Source organism: Chiloscyllium plagiosum, unplaced genomic scaffold (genome assembly GCF_037043375.1).
Source record: "Chiloscyllium plagiosum isolate Xiang-an unplaced genomic scaffold, Cpla_swu_hap1 HiC_scaffold_17, whole genome shotgun sequence".
Taxonomy (NCBI): domain Eukaryota; kingdom Metazoa; phylum Chordata; class Chondrichthyes; order Orectolobiformes; family Hemiscylliidae; genus Chiloscyllium; species Chiloscyllium plagiosum.
Window position 1 is genome coordinate 28,443,156 of NW_028270155.1, and position 18,501 is coordinate 28,461,656.

At 39.7% G+C, this 18,501-nt stretch overlaps 1 long non-coding RNA gene across 4 annotated transcripts; it reads right to left on the reverse strand.

Annotated features, from left to right (window-relative positions):
• Window positions 1–2,795: 2,795 nt before the first annotated feature.
• On the reverse strand, window positions 2,796–13,569 carry LOC122558287 (uncharacterized). 4 transcript variants are annotated; one of them, XR_015759928.1, is made up of 6 exons: window positions 13,455–13,569; window positions 10,724–10,875; window positions 10,514–10,616; window positions 9,147–9,206; window positions 3,403–3,500; window positions 2,796–2,953 (listed from the first exon to the last, which is right to left on the reverse strand). It is a non-coding gene; the product is annotated as an uncharacterized LOC122558287 (long non-coding RNA). The 4 variants fall into 4 exon arrangements; XR_015759927.1 differs by having other exon boundaries at window positions 9,147–9,203; window positions 10,514–10,641; XR_006314092.2 differs by lacking the exon at window positions 3,403–3,500.
• Between the last annotated feature and the right edge of the window lie 4,932 nt (window positions 13,570–18,501).

Below are 18,501 nucleotides of genomic sequence, written 5' to 3' on the forward strand. Positions count from 1 at the left end.
TTCTGAAGGGTCATTTTTGGGATCACAACCATTCATTTTATACTTTAACAATCTGGACGAAGGAACTGCGGGCATTGTTGCTAAGTTTGCAGATGACACTGGAGGATAGGTTTGGGATGGGTAGAGTTAATGAAGCAGGGAGGCTGTAGAGGAGTTGGACATGCAAGGCAGGTCAGCAAAGAAGCGGCAGATGCAATACACTTTTGGAAAGTGTGAAGTCATTCACTTTCAAAGGAAGAACACAGGCATAAACTATTTCTAAACAGGGAAAGAAATCTGAAGCACAAAGGAACTTTGGAGTCCTAGCTCAGGATTCTCGAAAAGTTAACATGCAAGTTCACTTGGCAATTAGGAAGGCAAATGCAATGTTAGCATTCATTTCAAGAGGGCTAGAATACAAGAACAGGGATATTCTTCTGAGCTGTGCAAGGCTCTGGTCAGACCACATTTAGAATATTGTGTGCAGTTTTGGGTCTTGTATCTAAGGAAGGTGTTGTCATTGGAGGAGGTCCAGAGTAGATTTACAAAAATGACCCGGAGATGAACTGTTTTTCATATGAGAGCGGTTGAGGACTCTAGGTCTGAAGATGATCGAGTTTAGAAGGAAGAGGTGGGATCTAAATTGAAATGTACATGATACTGAGAGGTTTGGACAGAGTGGAGGTGGTGAAGATGTTTCCATTAGTAGGAGAGACTAGCATCAAAGAGCACGGCCTCAGAGTGAAGAGACGACCCTGTAGAACTGAGATGAGGAATTTCATCAGCCAGAGGGTGGTGAATCTGTGGAACTCATTGCTGCAAAAAAGGCTGCAGAGGCCAAGCCAGTTCAGACAGATAGATAGATAGGTTCATGATTAGTTAGGGGATGAAGGGTTAAGAGGATAAGGCAGGAGAATGGGGTTGAGAAACATTTCTGCCATGATCTGCAGATTCGATGGGCTAAGTGGCCTATTTCTGCTCCTACATCTTATGGTCTTATTGTTTAAGACAAAAGGAAATGAAAGGGATACATGAAGAGTGAACAGATAGAGAATCACTACAACTGGCAGAAAATGCAAGCTAGAAGCACAAATACAATACTTGGAGACCAGCAAAGGTTTTTGAAAAACAAGCAATCAGTCCATATCATACAAAGCATTACTAATCATGATGTTATGCTACAATGGAACAGAAATCAGCTTAGACTGATGCTTGACACACCAACCATGTGCGAAGACAGCGAGGAAGAAAACTTTGACAATGATATTTGTGTGGTGAGAGCAATCAGCAGCAAGACAACTAAGTTGTCAAAGAAGTGCAAGAAATAGCAAAACATATCTCTCCAGATAGGCACATGATCACCAAACCAGGTTGAGTTATCAAACCTGCAAAGCATTACATTGAAGTATGAATTGTTAGTCGTGTAAACTCTTTTCTTTTTATCGGTGTGCATATCTGTTCAATTTTTTTTTATCTGACACAGAATTAATATACCAGTACACCTTTAAGAGACATGCTCATGATATCAACACTGTATCAAATGATCTAGGGTATAAAGGTCGCCACCTTATCCTGAGCCACTGGAAACATTTGCTCTTTGTGACTAGATAGCTTAATAGTAGTCCAGACATAGATATGCTCGTGAATATAAAAATTGCATATATACATAAGCTATAATAAAAATCTTTGGATCTTTCAATATCATGTTTCCCACATCCTACTTTCTTTTGTTACAAAGGGAAACTTTTGCATTGCTGCATCCAGTAAAGATAGGAGGCAAAATGCAAATCACATTCAATATCAGCAATGCACTCAGTTATTAGCAATTGTTTGGGCAGTTTTATTGACTTCCAAAAGAGTGTAAGACCATCTCATATTTAAACTCCTTGGCACTAAAATAATAACATTTATTTTAAAATCTATACAGAAACAGAGGCAAAAGGTATACATTTTTACAAACTGACTGATATATAACAATCTGGCTTTGTTTTTAAGAGTGAAACATTGCAAATCAAACCAGAATTCTACAATTTGCTACTGTTGCACGATAGCCGTTTTTGAACCTTATTTTAACAAGTCATTCAAAGCATTTGACTTGCACCTAAAGTGACATTACACAGAAAGCATGTGCAAGTCTTCATCTCTATATCAATTGCAAAAAAAATAGTGGTAAATTTGATGGTAGGAACTTGAACCATGGTGGATTGTCATATTTCCAAATACCACTTTTGAAAATTCTGATGTGTTTTACACCTCTACACAGAGTACACCCCATTTTACCATTGCGCTTTTGTTGAAGTGACTTCTACACATTTCCTTTAAAGGATTATATAAAACCTGAATTGAGACACAATTTATGCACCAAATCTTACATTAATCAAATTAGCTGTGTTCAAAATAGTGACATTTTAATTTAAGTGGAAATGCAGCAACTTCTGTGACATCACAATGGCGGTAGTGTTGACCTAATCCGCTTGGATAATCTGATTGCATATCAGACTGATTGTTCATTTTCAGCAGATAGACAGCAGCAACACAGCATGATTGAAGACACATATATAGGGATGTGACACATGAGAAAAAAAGACTGCAGCAACATGGAATTATAGAGAGGTGCTACTTCACATTAATACTATATCTTCCTTGTATTTAGAGTCCATTCACTGCTATTATTAAAGCAGGAACTATAATCAAAATTAACTGAAATTAGACATAATTTAGCAGAAAAATTTACAAAAAAGAACATTGACATTTAGAATTCAATTTACCAATTGTACAACCTACAGACAGAAACAGAAGTACCTTATTGTCAGAACTCCAATTCATGTTAATTTGAATTACATTCGTTGTGCTTTATTCTTGATTTACATCTTGCTGCTGCTGCTTTTAGTTATTCCGGTGAGGAGATCATGGTATTCACACTTGTCTGTCTTGAGTCATCTTCACACAACTATTGCAGTTTATCCAATTACATCTTAATGGGAAACATATTTTTGAACAGATTAATTTAGTACCTTTGTCTTCTTATATTCTATGTTTCACTTAATATTTATATATCTTATTTCCTTTGTCTCACATGCAAAGGAAAAGATCATTTTAAACATTCTGTGTGAATTAATGTTTAATAAACCCATAATACTACACCCATAAATAATTAATAGTTTAATAAAATGTTATTGTATTGCTATGAATAAGCAAAAAAATGTTGACAAGGGTAGAAAAAAATGCCATAACACATTCTGATTCATTACTGTGTTCAGACAGAGACCTTTGGTGGCACAGCCTCCAGATGTTTTGTCATATGCATGCTTACACATTGTTAGTTGGGTGTATTGGAGAGCATTTTTATTGTTAGAATTTGTAATTTCCCTAACCAAATGAACAGCTGCATTAAAAAATTGCAATGGTATGTATTCTACTTACAATGAAAACATAAATATCAAGCACCCGATAAAAGCTGAATTCGCAAAGACACAATGCTTCTTTCACCACATTGCAATTTTTCAGTATTCAAGTGATGCCTTTAAAATGCAAATAAATCATAAATCAGGAAGCTGCAACAATCTTGAGAAACATGCAAAGGAAACACTTGATATGATTCATCTAATCTCTTATGAACCTGGTCTTCCCACTACTTTACACTATTCTACTAGTGCATTTTGCCTGAACTGGGTTGAACCAACAGAAGAAATCAAGGTATTTATGTTGAATCTATATTGAGTTTCTGCAATCTTTTGCTATGGTGTGGAAAACAAAATCATTCAGCAAACCAGCTGCACCTACAAAACTAGCCAGGCTCAAATCTTTTGCATGACATGTTCCACCATGTCACCAATTGCACTGTTGTAGTTCTTCAAGGTAATTAAGCTTTAGGTATGACAAATTCTTACAAAAAATTAAGAAACGGCCTGGTGCGGAGCAATGTAACTAATGGTTTTGTACAGTTTTTAAAAGTACTTTCAGTTAATTGAAGCTAGGTTGTTTGCAACTAGTACACAGGAGGTGCTTTTTTTTGTATTAAATCTGTTTCTGACTATTGTAAAAAACTGCATTTGTGACCCTCAAATTTCAGAATATATTTAACTGCAAAGAAAAGAATGAGCAATTGTGTTTTATTATGCAGTATGATTGCTTTAGTTCATAGTAGGCATTATGCTTGGTAATATGCAAATAGGTTTGAGTAGGAGCTTGAACTATATAATTCAATACACAAAACCAATGAAGTTTCAAGTACAATGTGCACGTGGATTAAATGCAAAGTGGAAATTCCACCCTGTGCTGTCTGATTTAAAGAAAAAGCTTGATATCTAGACTAAAACAAGTGAAAATTAATAGAATAATACAATTATCATAAGAAAAAGTAGCACCCATTTTACGTTGGTATAAAACATGTGGACAATTGCTATATTTGTGCCCAATACATAAAATCCATGCAGTTACGAGTAACTTAAACATGCCCTGCTGGGTGGATCGGATGAACAGCTAATCTGGAATAGTTCCTTACTTATTCGTTTTCAGTTGATCACAGATCTAACAGCTATTGTATTTGATAGTAAGAACAGTGAATATCAAACAAACACAGAAGTCTCACACATAAATGCAATGTGGATTGATGGGTATACTGGTACAGTGGTTATGTTATTAGAAGATGGTATTAGTAATAACATTAGCAAATTTGCTGATGCTACTAAGCTGGGTGGCAGGGTGAAATGTGAGGAGGATGTTAGGAGATTACAGGGTGACCTGAACAGGTTAGGTGAGTTGTCAGATGCATGGCAGATGCAGTTTAATGTGGATAAATGTATGGTTATACACTTTGATGGCAAGAACAGGAAGGCAGATTATTACTGAAATGGAATCAATTTAGGTAAAGGGGCAGTACAAAGAGATCTGGGTGTTCTTGTACACCAGTCAATGAAGATAAGCATGCAGGTACAGTAGGTAGTGAAGAAGGCTGATAGCATGCTGGCCTTCATAACAAGAGGGATTGAGTATAGAAGCAAAGAGGTTCTTCTGCGGCTGTACAGGGCCCTGGTGAGACCACACCTGGAGTATTGTGTGCAGTTCTGGCCTCCAAATTTGAGGAAAGACATTCTGGCTATTGAGGGAGTGCAGCGTAGGTTCATGAGGTCAATTCCTGGAATGGCGGGACTACTTTACGCTGAAAGACTGGAGCGACTGGGCTTGTATACCCTTGAGTTTAGAAGACTGAGAGGGGATCTGATTGAGACATATAAGATTATTAAATGATTGGACACTCTGGAGGCAGGAAACATGTTTCCGCTGATGGGTGAGTCCCGAACCAGAGGACACAGCTTAAAAATACAGGGTGGACCATTTAGGACAGAGATGAAGAGAAACTTCTTCACCCATAGAGTGGTGACTGTGTGGAATGCTCTGCCCCCAGAGGGCAGTGGAGGCCCAGTCTCTGGATTCATTTAAGAAAGAGTTGGATAGAGCTCTCAAGGATAGTGGAATCAAGGGTTATGGAGATAAGGCAGGAACAGGATACTGATTAAGGATGATCAGCCATGATCATATTGAATGGTGGTGCAGGCTCGAAGGGCAGAATGGCCTACTCCTGCACCTATTGTCTATTGTCTATTATTATAACACAAAGAACTGCAGATGCTGGAAATCTGAAACCAAAACAGAAATAGCTAGAGAAACACAGCAGGTCTGTGGAAAGAAACGGAGTTAATATTTTGAATCCGGTGACTGTTCTTCAGAACTGATAGTATCTTGGGAAAAAGGGAATGATGCTGACAGCAGGGGATGCTGGGGGAAAAAGAGGAAACAGATTGATATAGACGAAGCCCAGAGAGAGAGAGAGAGAGAGAGAGAGGAAAAATGTTAGGCAGGCAAAAGGATTGTCGATAGTAAGCCAGGGAAGAAGAAAAGTTAGATTGATGATAATGGGCACGATGAGTGCATGAAAATGGATTGGATGTGTTGAAAGCAAGCCATGCCATGATGGGACCTGAGGTGTAGGGGTTGGTAAGGAGGTAGTAAAGCTCTAAAATTATTGAACTCGATATTGAGTCCTGAAGACTGCAAGGTCCCCAAGGAGAAGAAGAAGCTGTTCTTCTAGCTTTATACTGAGCCTCTCTGGTGGTTATTGCTATTGGAGAGGTGATGCACACGCCAGAACTTGAGTTCAAATCCTACCAAGATTACTGAGAGACTTAAAATTTGATGAATTCAATAAATATGGAATTATAAGCTTGTATCAGTCATGGTAACCATGACATTACCAATAACACGTTTGGTTCATTAATGTCAGTTAGGAAAATAACTATCATAATTAACTAGTCTGCCCTATTTATGACTCTAAGCACATCAACATAGTGGACTCAACCTCCAAACTGACCTAATAAGTCAGTTAGTAATACTCACCACCAACTTCAAATGGGAAATCAGAGATGGGCTGTAATTGTCGATCTTAGTAATCTTCACATTGTGTAAATACATAAACAAAAGTCCTGTAATATTTTAAAGTTTCAGTACTTCCCAGTATGTTGACAGGCAGTGGGAAGATTAAAAATGTCCACTGGACCACAAACAATTCCTCTGTGGATTTCAAAGAAAAGGAGTGTTCCAAAGACAATCACAACTTCCACTGTTCTATACAGTCCCATTTCCCTCCTTCAAAAGCTCCTCCTCTTCACTTAGATACAAGTCCAAATCTACCCCACTAGCAGCTACACTACGTTCCCATTCCATTTGGAAAAGGACTGTAAAAAAAACAACACAAACCAGCACATGCATTTCAATGCCACTTGCCTGGAACTCACCCCAGGTTAAAATCAACTCCTTAATTTAGGAGAGATCCAATCAATTAATTGGATGAACAAGAGCCAGAACAATTCTGTTCACTTAAGACAGCAAGCACAAAGTGATCTTTGGAATTTCCATAAATTTAGTGTGAGTTCTTTTTTATCTTTGAAGCTGAGGACATTTAAGCTGAAAGAAATTATACCGATTGACAGGGCAAAGGATCATCAAGGTATGACTAATATTGAAATGAATAAAAAGAAAAATAAGAATGAGGTACTTTTATATGATGAGTCTCATAAACTCAGGATATCCCAAAGTGTTTTACAGTCAATTTGGTATTTTTGAAATATTGCAATGCGGAAAACCTGGCAGCCAATTGGCACGCAGCAAGGTTTAACAAAAGAAAATGGCTTAGTAATCTGTTTTATTGATTGAGGGATGAAGGATGCTCAGACACTGGGAGAATCTCCCTGCCCTTCTTTAATTATTGGATGGCATCAATGCAGGTGGGGCTTTGGTTTAAAGACTCCTTAAAAACTTCTTTAGCCAGAGAGTGGTGAATCTATGGAATGCAATGCTACAGAAGGCTGTGTAGGCAGGTCATTGAGTGTATTTAAGACTGAGATAGATAGGTTCTTGTTGGTGGGGGAATCAAAGGTTATGGGGAGAAGGTGGGAGAATAGGGATGAGAAACTTATCAACCATGATTGTATGGCTGAACAAATTCAATGGGCTAAATGGCTTAACTTCTGCTCCTATTAGAGATTTTTTTTTAAGATTCCCTATAATGTGTAAACAGGCCCTTCAGCCCAACAAGTCCACACCAACCCTCTGAAGAGTAACCCACCTAGACCCTTCCCTGGGATACCTGACCTGCACATCTTTAGATTATGGGAGGAAACCAGAGCACCCGAAGGAAACCCACGCAGGCACAGGAGAATGTGCAAACTCTACACAGACTGTCGCCCAAGGTGGGGATTGAACTTGGGTCTCTGGTACTGTGAGACCGCAGTGCTAACCACTGAGCAACCATGCCATCCCCTGTGTCTTATAGTCTTGTCTGACATGGTAGTTCTCCCTCGGTGCTGCACTGCAGTGTCAGCCCAGCTTGTGAGGTGAAGTCTCTGTACAAATCCTTTTTTATGATACAGCAGAAATATCAATTTTCCCAATCTCTGAATGACATGGGCAATAGTAGATCAGTTGGTGAAATGTGGCGGAGCTAGCAAAATAAGTTCTCAACTCCAGCCCAAAATATGTTCAATTTTCCACCCAATGTTGAATGTTGACATGAGAAACTTGCTACAGAGGCACAAGAGGACTGAATTTACATCTCATTAGTATTTAATCGTGCCTCATTTATGTGCAATTTCCTATTCTTCCACAAGATGGAGAGAAACTAGATAGAAATAATTCCCAACCTGAAAGTCAGGGCAGGTACTTGGCAGCTTCAGCTCCCCATTTACTCAGGGCCCTTAGCTTACTTTCATGGGGCTCACTCAGTTACCGGCCACTTGGATCTGGCAGCATCTCTGCCTTGCCTTTTTGCACTGCTGCGTAATTCAGAACTCAGAAACTCACCACAGTTCTGACTTGCCTTACTTCTTATCAGGTTGCACATCATATTTGCCAGCAGCGATCAGTCATTGATCATGGGTGGACATGTTGCTTTATAGCACTGTGCTATGTCAATGTCAGACTTGCAACATTTGCTAACTTATGTGGCAAACACACTGAATGTGCATCTACTAAGTGCTTTGTCTCAAAGTACTTTCATCACTGGCAATGATAGTGCAAGCATGATGATACTGAGGCATAGTACATACATGGTGAGCAGCACACAATGAGATAACTCACTCAAATTCACAGAGTGAAACCCTCCATGAAAACTCCCCAACACTGATACTGCACCAATTTTAACTAATGCCTTCAAAATATTCAATGCATTTCTGCTCACATCCATTCACAGTTCAAATTCAAGCCATTACACTCAAATTAGTGCCCATTTGTAAAGTTATGGACAAAAGAAAAAAAAACAGGTTATGTCTTTGAATTTATACTATGCAAGTTTTATTTTCAATAATACAGTATGTCTCCAACTCCCTCTACAGTTCTTACATGATCTTAGGATGAAATCTGACTGTGCTCCCCAGTGGACACCTATTGATAATAGGTTTGTTTTGTGCCTGAAGCAAAATGTTTCTGAGAATTGTTTAATGGCCAACTCTCTCTCAACTGTTTGCAAAACTGAAAAATCTACTTTTTTGTGAGTGTTATCAGGCTGACAATTCTCAGCCTTTAGCAATGGTTTAATTTATTTCTTTAAACACAGTCCATGGCGGAATATCAACCAAATTCCTACACCAGAGTTGCATATGAACAATACTCACTTTAGTATAATTCCGAAGGGAATCTGATAACAGTGAGCCTTTCCCGAGAATCAAACACTGCTGAAACCAAAGGGGTGCAAAGGAAAGAAATTAGAGGACATAAAGATAATAGTAAGAAAATAAAAGAACAGGCAGCACATATTCTCCAATAATAAGACATAATATTCCATGTAATAGCAGGTTTTGGGATCCCAACATTGGGATCAAAGATCCTGCACTAGCAGGTACTGTTAAGGACAGCAGAAGGTCTTCTGATGCTATAGCCCAATCTGTAAGATTTAGGATCTGAAGCTATTGTTATCTAAAATAGGCAGTTGGTTATTCATCAGTAATTTTCAGACAGTTTATTAAGAAGTAGCAGTTTTGATATATACGGTATTAAAGAAAAGTATACAACCCTTGATCGTTTAGGGCATATGACTGGTTCTAAAGGGTGAGCAGCTGGTTGGTACAGTGTATTGATCTGTTCATACTATCTCGGGAACTCTCCCCTGGCTCACCTACCATCTTCCCTGATCCATCTTCCATCTGAGAAAGGAAATTGCTGGACAAACACTGCCATCTGAAAAGCAGGTGCTATCTGCTAACAAAGACCTGTTAATGTACATTAATTCTAGGTGGTGGTAGTCTGCACTATGTCCATCACATGTTTGAACTTTTTAACCCATGAATTCAGGACATATCTCAAGATATAAGGATAGTCACCTCCCTCTCTCTCTTGACCTGCCAGGAGAGGCCAGTTTTTCTTTTTTTCTACACACTTGCATAGATAGGGATGTACGCAGGACTCCAGACAATTCCCTGATAATAGTTCAGGAAGGTATTGACCTCTGTATGGAATGGAGTCATGGGGCTATGATTATAGGCCCGGAATGACAGTGGCTATGGTGGGAAATGCAAAAGAAATCAAGTGTGGTCTATACAGTTTGTAGAGGTGTTGTCCCCTAGATTGAGGTCAAGATCCCTTAATCTCTTGCCTTGCTATTGGTGATGAGACCACTAGCTAGGGCAATGGAGTGTGAGCCTGCTTTCAAATTATTGTTTACCTGGGGCAACAGGGTATGGATGGAATTGCTGCAATTCTTGTTTAAGGTTGCCCGGTGTCTGACAAACCTATCTGCTAACCCTGTGTCAGCTTGAGCATTTGTATAAATTCCCTGGGATCATCTTCTGCCTGGGGATGTGGAGGTGCCTCACCTCCAGCAGTCCTTTGAAAGTCAGGGAGTTCAGGCCTTTCTTCCTCAACTAACTGAGAAGACGTGGCAATGGAATGCTCACCAGCAGGTACTCCCAACTCTAGTCTAGATAAAATACCCAGTGAGATGTCAATATCTGAGCTGGTGGATGGTTGCAAGAGGCATCCACACCTGTGCGTCCTCTGAGGCACTGCACAAGCTTCTTCAGAGATGGCAAGGGGATGTCGGGCAGATTGGTGCATTGACTATGCCAACGTGGATGTGCTGCTGGTATCTGCAAAAGAGACAAAGTGTGGAGACTGAAGGTTATAAGGTGTGGCAGATGAAAACTGCATTGACAGTGAGGGTAATGGAAGAGTTGCAATGAATGATGCTTCTCACCTGGTTGCCAGGACAGGGATTCCCTTCATCTCTACAGGATCAGACCTCCCACCCAGAGCCAATATCCTCCTTTCATTGAGTGTGAGGAGCCAAATGTCAGGCACCCCACTACCTATCCTGGCTTCTTCGGCCCTACTGTGGGCCTTTTTCTCCTGTAATGAGAGAAAGGGAGGGATTGAGTAAGATGAAGGTGACTGACACTGCTGTTAGTGCTGGTGCTGGTTGGGAGGACTCAGTCAGTAAGTAAAGCAGGGGTGTCTGGGAATGTCAGGGTACATGAGAATGGGAGAGGGAAGATTACTGACTGCAGTAGTTAAACAGTGATGGGATGAGCCTTGATGGGATGTGGGTATAGTAGCTAAGACAGGGTTTATGGTAGCAGAGAGAAGACGGTAAGATTTACCCTGGCAGAGCAGAGAAGATCATCTTTAATGCCTTCCTACACTGCTAGGTGTTCCTCTGGATGATTGAGTCTCTATTGATGCAGCATCCTATTATTTTCCAAGCCTTTTGCTGCCTCTAAGCCTGTCACCATAGGGCCGGGAACATTCAACTCTTAGATTCCTACCGATAATTTACAACACAGAATATTTGCTAATCTTGGAAGTACCAAGAAAAGTGGGCAGGCACTTCCTCACAGAAGGAAACAATTAACGTTGAACTGATGTCAAGAGCTTCCCAGCAATGGGCTCAAAAGTAATAGTCTTAATTTAGTATTCCAAAAAAATGTGGTGATCCTATTACATTTTTGATTCTGGCAAAGAAGTGCCTCAATTCATTTAATTTCTGTGACAGAACTCAACTAAAATATCATAGCATGGAAAACGAATCACGCCCGCAAACAGATGCACCAAGGGACCACATGAAGTTGGTGTTGGCAGCTCATTATAATGATTTAGGCGTGCAGCCATCACTACCCATTATTATCCATTGGCTGTATGCCTGCTTCACTGCTCAGGAAATCCTGTGCCACTTACAGAGAGCCAATGCGCCTTAAATGGGAGGTGCACGCTTGCTGCAGATGAAGGAAAATATCTGAGATTGAAAGTACTAGCTGTTAGAGATTACCCAGGTTGCAATAGAAACTTTGGTCCAACTGGTTGTCAGGTGGTGGTGATGGTGGGGGGTGGAGGAAAGAGGATGAAAGAAAACCCTGTATTCAATTTCTCTCTGCCAACAGGAAGAGGTTCTAAGGAAGGCACTATCAGGTCTTTAGTTCCCACTGCACGCATGCAATGCCTAAAACAGTACAGAAAACCTCATCTGAATTCTCAAGCTAATGCTATTGCTGTCTTGCATTCTGATTCTATGCCCTCTCCCTCTAGTCTCACTACTTAAATACTCCTATACTTTATTTCCCAAATCTCTCCAACAATCATTGTATCACACTTTGCCCCACTTTCTTCTCGGAGTCACACATACTCGTCCACATTGCAAATGTCAGTTCCCTAAACCACTCGACTTACACATTGAATATAAACTATTCGATCTGACATGTATATTCTACAAACACCTCACAGAAATGTCACTAAAATGATTCACTTCTTTCTTTCATTTAGAAGGAAATCGCTCACAACTTGTGACAGGAGGCTGCCATCAGCGGTGACTGTACTCACCCGCACAACCATTCTCTTGTGAAAGAAAACATATGACCGTCAAAGATAAGGAGTGAGTCAAAGTCATGAAAAATTGTGACACTGGGGGAGAGTTGATCCAGTACAACCTCACATCCTTTCCTCCTTATTATTTCAATCTAAACCAAGATTCGCTACTTCAATGGCCATTTCTTTCTCTGTAGTCACTGCACACCAGGCTACCAGCTTTTCCATTTCACATGCTAAAAATCCAATTCTTTTTAAATTCATTCTTGGATGAAGGCGAGGGCATTACTGGCTAGGTCGATATTTATTGCCTAATCCTTAATAACCCAGAGGGCAGTTAAGAATCAACCACATTATTATGGGTGTGAAGTTATATAGAGGCCAGATCAGGTAAGGATGGCAGTTTCCTTCCCTAAAGTACATTAGTGAACCAGGTAGGTTTTTCCTGACGATCAACAATGGATTCTTGGCTACCATTAAACTCTCAATTTGAGATTGTTTTATTGAATTCAAACTTCACCATGCTCCATGGCTAGATTTGAACCCAGGTCCCTCAAACACTACCTGGGTCTCTAGATTAATAGTCCAGCAATAATACCTATTGCCTCGTCCATGGGGAGTTGCTGAGCTGGAACTTTAAGAGGAGAAGTCTAGCTGTCCTAAAGATTTACTATTACTTCATCTACTCCTAGAAAACACTAGCCAAGAAATTGATACTGCATTAACTTTTAGAGTTTAGTTTGGAAGTGGATTTGCAGCTGATGAATCACCTAACACAAAGGTGGAGAGCTAGAGCAAAAGGGTGAGATCACATGACAGCTCTGAAGCAGAGGACATAGCTGCAGGCTTCAAACTCTCAGGCTACCCCAAAAGGTCAATGGGCAAACTTCAGGAAATGCTTACTTTCAAAAGAGAGAGATAATGGGAAAACATTTCCTTGTTGTCACCACTTGGTTGACCACAATAGGATGTAGCTTTAAGAAGTGTTTCAATACTTATTCTCACAACATAGGAAATATAAACACACTACACAGTCCCCCCAAAAGCAGTTGTACATGCAAACAGATCATGATTTCAAGAGATGCAACCCAGATACAAAGTTATTAACAGAGTAACAAGAAACAAGTTACCTGTTTAATCAATATTCAAGATGGAGGTTTAAAATGAGGGAGGCTTGGAGGATCCTCTCCTGGTTCTTCAAAAACAAAGAAGTTTCTGGAAGTTACTGGCTTTTCCAGAGGAAATTGTGTCACCTGCTGTGAAGAAATGCAGGTAAGGTAAGAGATCCCTTTTCACTGCTTAGAAAAGAGATCAAGTCTTTGCTTCTTTGCTAAGTGTGATTGTCTTGTGTTACTTGTCTCAAACTGCCTTGCCAGCTCATTGTGGATTAATAATGTATTGATCCCATCTCTAGCCAATTTAGTCATACAATGTGAGCACCAATGTATTCCATTGCCTACCTCAAGATGGCTTTAATATTTAGAGGAGGCGATGGCCTATAATAGTATTATTGCTGGACTGTTGGTCCAGAAACCCAGGTTCTGGGGATTTAGGTTCAAATCCTGTCATAGCAGATGGTGGAATTTGAATTCAATAAAAATCTGGAGCTAAGGATCACTGTGAAACGATTGTCAATTGTCAGAAAAGCCCAGCTGGTTCACTAATATCATTTAAGGAAGGAACCTGCCGTCCTTACTGTGTCTGGTCTACATGTGACTTCAGCCAAAAATGTAGTTGACTCTTAGCTACTCTCTGAGCAACTAGGGATGGACAATAAATGCTGGCCCAGCCATTGATGCCCTAATCCAGAATGAGGAAAACAAAAAGGCAGTGAATTGAGAGCAAAATGCACTACACTGGACTGGAGGAAACCAATTGATAACGATATTCTGGCAAAAGTGGTGAAGAGTGTGGGATTGTTGATGTTTTCAGAATGGAAGAAATGATTCATGTAAACTGTTTGTGGAGGGGTTGCTGTGTATGACTTGCGGCAGAAGCACTTGTGATGTTGCTAATGTTCTTTTTCCAGCTCTTGTACTTCCTCCTTTTGTTCTTTCTGCTGCATCATGCTGCCCAATTGTTGATAATGGCTCAATATTCATGATTGTAAACATATACAACAAGGGCAATACTTAATAAATAGTCAAGGTTATGCTGTAAAATTTCTCATGGGTGGTCCAGGCATTGAAATCACTGATAAGGCATGCTCCATGTTTCTCGTTGTAGTATGGCTGTTGTTGCAGGATGCAGCTACAAAAGTTAGCCTTCTGTAACTTAAAAGAGCAATCAGCATTTTATAATTCATGTAATGGACATACTCTTTAACTAGTGCCTCTGGAGGGTACTTAGAATACTTACAGTGTGGAAACAGGCCCTTCGGCCCAACAAGTCCACACTGACCCGCCGAAGCGCAACCCACCCATACCCCTACATTTACCCCTTTAACCTAACACTACGGGCAATTTAGCATAGCCAATTCACCTGACCTGCACATCTTTGTGACTGTGGGAGGAAACCGGAGCACCCGGAGGAAACCCACGCAGACACGGGGAGAATGTGCAAACTCCACACAGTCAGTCGCCTGAGTCGGGAATTGAACCCGGGTCTCAGGCGCTGTGAGGCAGCAGTGCTAACCACTGTGCCACCGTGCCGCCCAAACTTGTGGTCAATTGAGTTGCTATATGAGCATGTGGTGAGTCAAAACTTGGGGCCAATCATTTTCCACAAAGTTTTCACAACTAATACGTAAATATGGTTATAAGCAATTCTTCATTCATTCGTACAATATGTCTGATCTGGCAAGGTCAGCATTCATTGCCCATCTCTTATAATCCTTAAAAAGGTGGTAGTGAACTAATCTCATGAACTTCTCTAAGTCTCTATTTATTCTTTCACAGGATGGGGGCACGACCAACAGACCAGCATTTATCGACCAGCCCTAATTGCTTGTGAGAAGGTGGTGGTCTGGATACCTTCTAGTCCAACCTCCAAGGTGTTGTTAAGAGATCCAGCAACAATGAGGGAACAGCAATATGGTTTTCAATCAGGATGTGAGTGGCTTGGTGGGGAACTTGCAAGTTCCCATCTATTTGCTGCCTTTGTCATTTGACTTGGTAGACGTCCTGGGTTTAGGAGGATGCACAATAACCTTAGCAAGTTACAGGTAGAGTTTTCTGGATGGTACACATTGCAGCTACAGTATCTCAGTGTTTAATGGAGTGATGTGTAAATGATATATTTAGAGTCAACAAGTGGACTGCTTTGTCCCGGATGGTCCCGGATGATGTGTTGTTGCAGCACACATCATCCAAACATGTTCGATACATTGCATCAGTTGTATGACACTTTGTCTTTTACTATAAATTCTGTGTCCTATGATCCTGCTCCACTAGCTATCTGACTAAGGAACAGCACTCTGAAAGCTTGTACATTCAAATAAATCTGTTGGATTATAACCTGGTGTGTGATTTTTAACTTTGAAGATGTGGACTCAGTCAAGTGGGTTGCTTTGTCCTGCATGGTGTCAGGTTTTTATGGCTGCTGTTGAAGCTACAGGTCAGACAAGTGGGTAATATTCCAGCACACTCCTGACTTGCACCTGGTAGATTGTGGAAAGGATTTTGGGATCCAGAAGTCACATCTGACTTAGTATCTTCCTGTGTGAGTCTATTGTTATGGACTAGGCCAGACCACATCCTTAAGCAGGCAGCCCAGACCATAACATTGCAATTTGTTTCAGTAAGTGTATGGTGAAAATTACCCAAATTAAGTTAGCGAGGCTGACTCCAGGTTTAAAACAGACAAAAAATGTATTCACAAAATTACACAATGAAACATGAAGAACAGAATATAAAACCCCTACAGAACTCAGTCTAAACTAGACTTAAGTATGCTGTTCCGAATATACACAACAGTCCCAATAAGCAAACCCTCTTTAAAACATAGTACAAAAAAGGGTCAGATGCTTACAGGTTGAAGTTAGAAGGGCAGAAGAGAGAGTTTTCACACAGCTCACTGTTGAACTCTCAACCAGTTCTGGACTGAACTAAACTGCTCAGCTCAGCTAGAGAGCTGACCACTCCCCTTTCATTTTACAGGTCACTTCTAACACATGACCATTTTGGCCTGAAGTCTCATTGTTTACATATAAACAAAAGGTCTCTCAAAATCCTTTTCAGCTCTGTACCAAACCAGTCTGATTGGAGCCCCGCTTGGTTTTTACCCCTCTGAAAAAAATCAAGGATAGGGTATCCTTGACTTTTAGAAAAAAAAGGACCAGCTTTGTGACACTGTTAAATTTTGTTTGACCATCATTCCTTCTGTGAAGTGACTGAGGAAACTTAACCACTTTAAAGGTATTGCAAGTTGTTACTGATATTGTAATAGTTTCTGACTCTCCTTTGTTGCAAACTATGCTGTTCTTTATCCTTTACCACAAATAGCATGAAAAGCAATGCCATTTTGTCCCTTAATATTACCCACTGTGGATAGGTTTGAGGCATGAATAGAATGGAAATACTCTGGTGTTCAGATACTGTCAAAGAAGTGAGCATTCACTCCAATCATTTTAGAATCCATCTAATGAAATCTCACAGATGTAATACCGCAAACTATGAGATGTGCTGTCTTTTGAAAAAAATTGAAGATATGTGTATATAAAAATATTGACAGAAAGTCAGAAAAAAGTGTGGTATTTTAATGGAATGTTTTATTGATTACAAAGTAAATTATAGGGGCTTCACAGCTTATAAAAATGAATAGTATTAAAAAGAACAATAATGTTTAACCGTTTCCAAGGAGAGATATTCTGTCTGATTCATACCTTTGCAACTGATTTCTCTGAAATTTCTTCAACTCTCCCTCTTCCTTTCACCCTCCTCTACTTCACTAATTTACTGTTATTGGTCTGAATCTTGGTAGTGAATGTCAGGAGGCTATGTATGTCATCAAAACTTAACTTATCTTTAATCAATGTCTACATGTGCTCCCAATGATATTGCTTAGTAATAGACTGTTGTACAAAAACACCAAAGATGGATGCTGGAAATTAGAAGCAAAACAAGAAATTGTTGCAGAAACTCAACAGGTCTGGCAACATCTATGGAGAGAAAGCAGAGTTAACATTTCTGGTCTAGTCACCCTTCTTCAGAATTTTACATTTGTGATATTTGGCTTCTTTTCTTCCCAATGTTCTTTCAAAATAACTTTGGTTCCCTTGGGCCAGAGGAAAATGGCAGAAAGGAAGACAAAAACTTTCAATTCTATTACTTTTATATGCACTTTTATATGCGTTTTTCAGGCATAACTCCTGCATACCTGCATCTCACCTCTCTCCACCACCCCATCACCACTGTCACATTTATTGCATTTTGTGGTTTATTCATGTATTTTTTGAAAGGTGCTCTTGATGAGACAGATTTTAGCTTAGGAAATATCAATGAGAAATTTTGTAATTTACTGTTTTCTACTACAGCCTGCAAAAAATATAGTATTTTGAAGAGAAAGAATTGTAAAAAAAGATTTAAAATAGCCTTGGACATCAGCAAAAACAATGGATACTCAGTGTTCAGTAGGGAATAATGAGTACTTGGGAACAATTACAAGGTAATAATCTAATTTAGGAATTCAGGTGACACCTTAAGAAAGAGAACCAAGTTTGACTAGCTTGTTCCACCATGAATTGGATTAGGGGGCACCCTTCATGTTCTATGGAATTTATTCTTATTCAGTATGTACATTCTATTTCAGTTTTATACAGAAGCTTTATTTTGTGCCTTGGTCAGTTTTTGTGCTAGCATTTACTGTCACAATGCTCTGTGTCCTTGATGGATGATGACATTCACACACGAGGATTAATGATTCTGACGACAATACTGCAGGTTTATCGAGAAGTAATTTGCTGTTGATTGCCGGGAAATTCTGAGTGCATAAAGAAACAGCCACCTCGACAGGCTCTTTCTTATATAGAGACAGAATTTGCTACTAGAGATTAGTCACACTCATCATACAGCTGGTTTTTGCCTGTAAAATATTTATTGTTAAAATTGTTGGATTATTTTAATTGCATGAGCTATGTGATATCTTAAGACTGTTACAAATAAGTGCACTTGCTGCAGTTTCATCATAAATTTCTTAATATTTTAAAATATGATCAAAATGGATGATAACAGTTTTAGT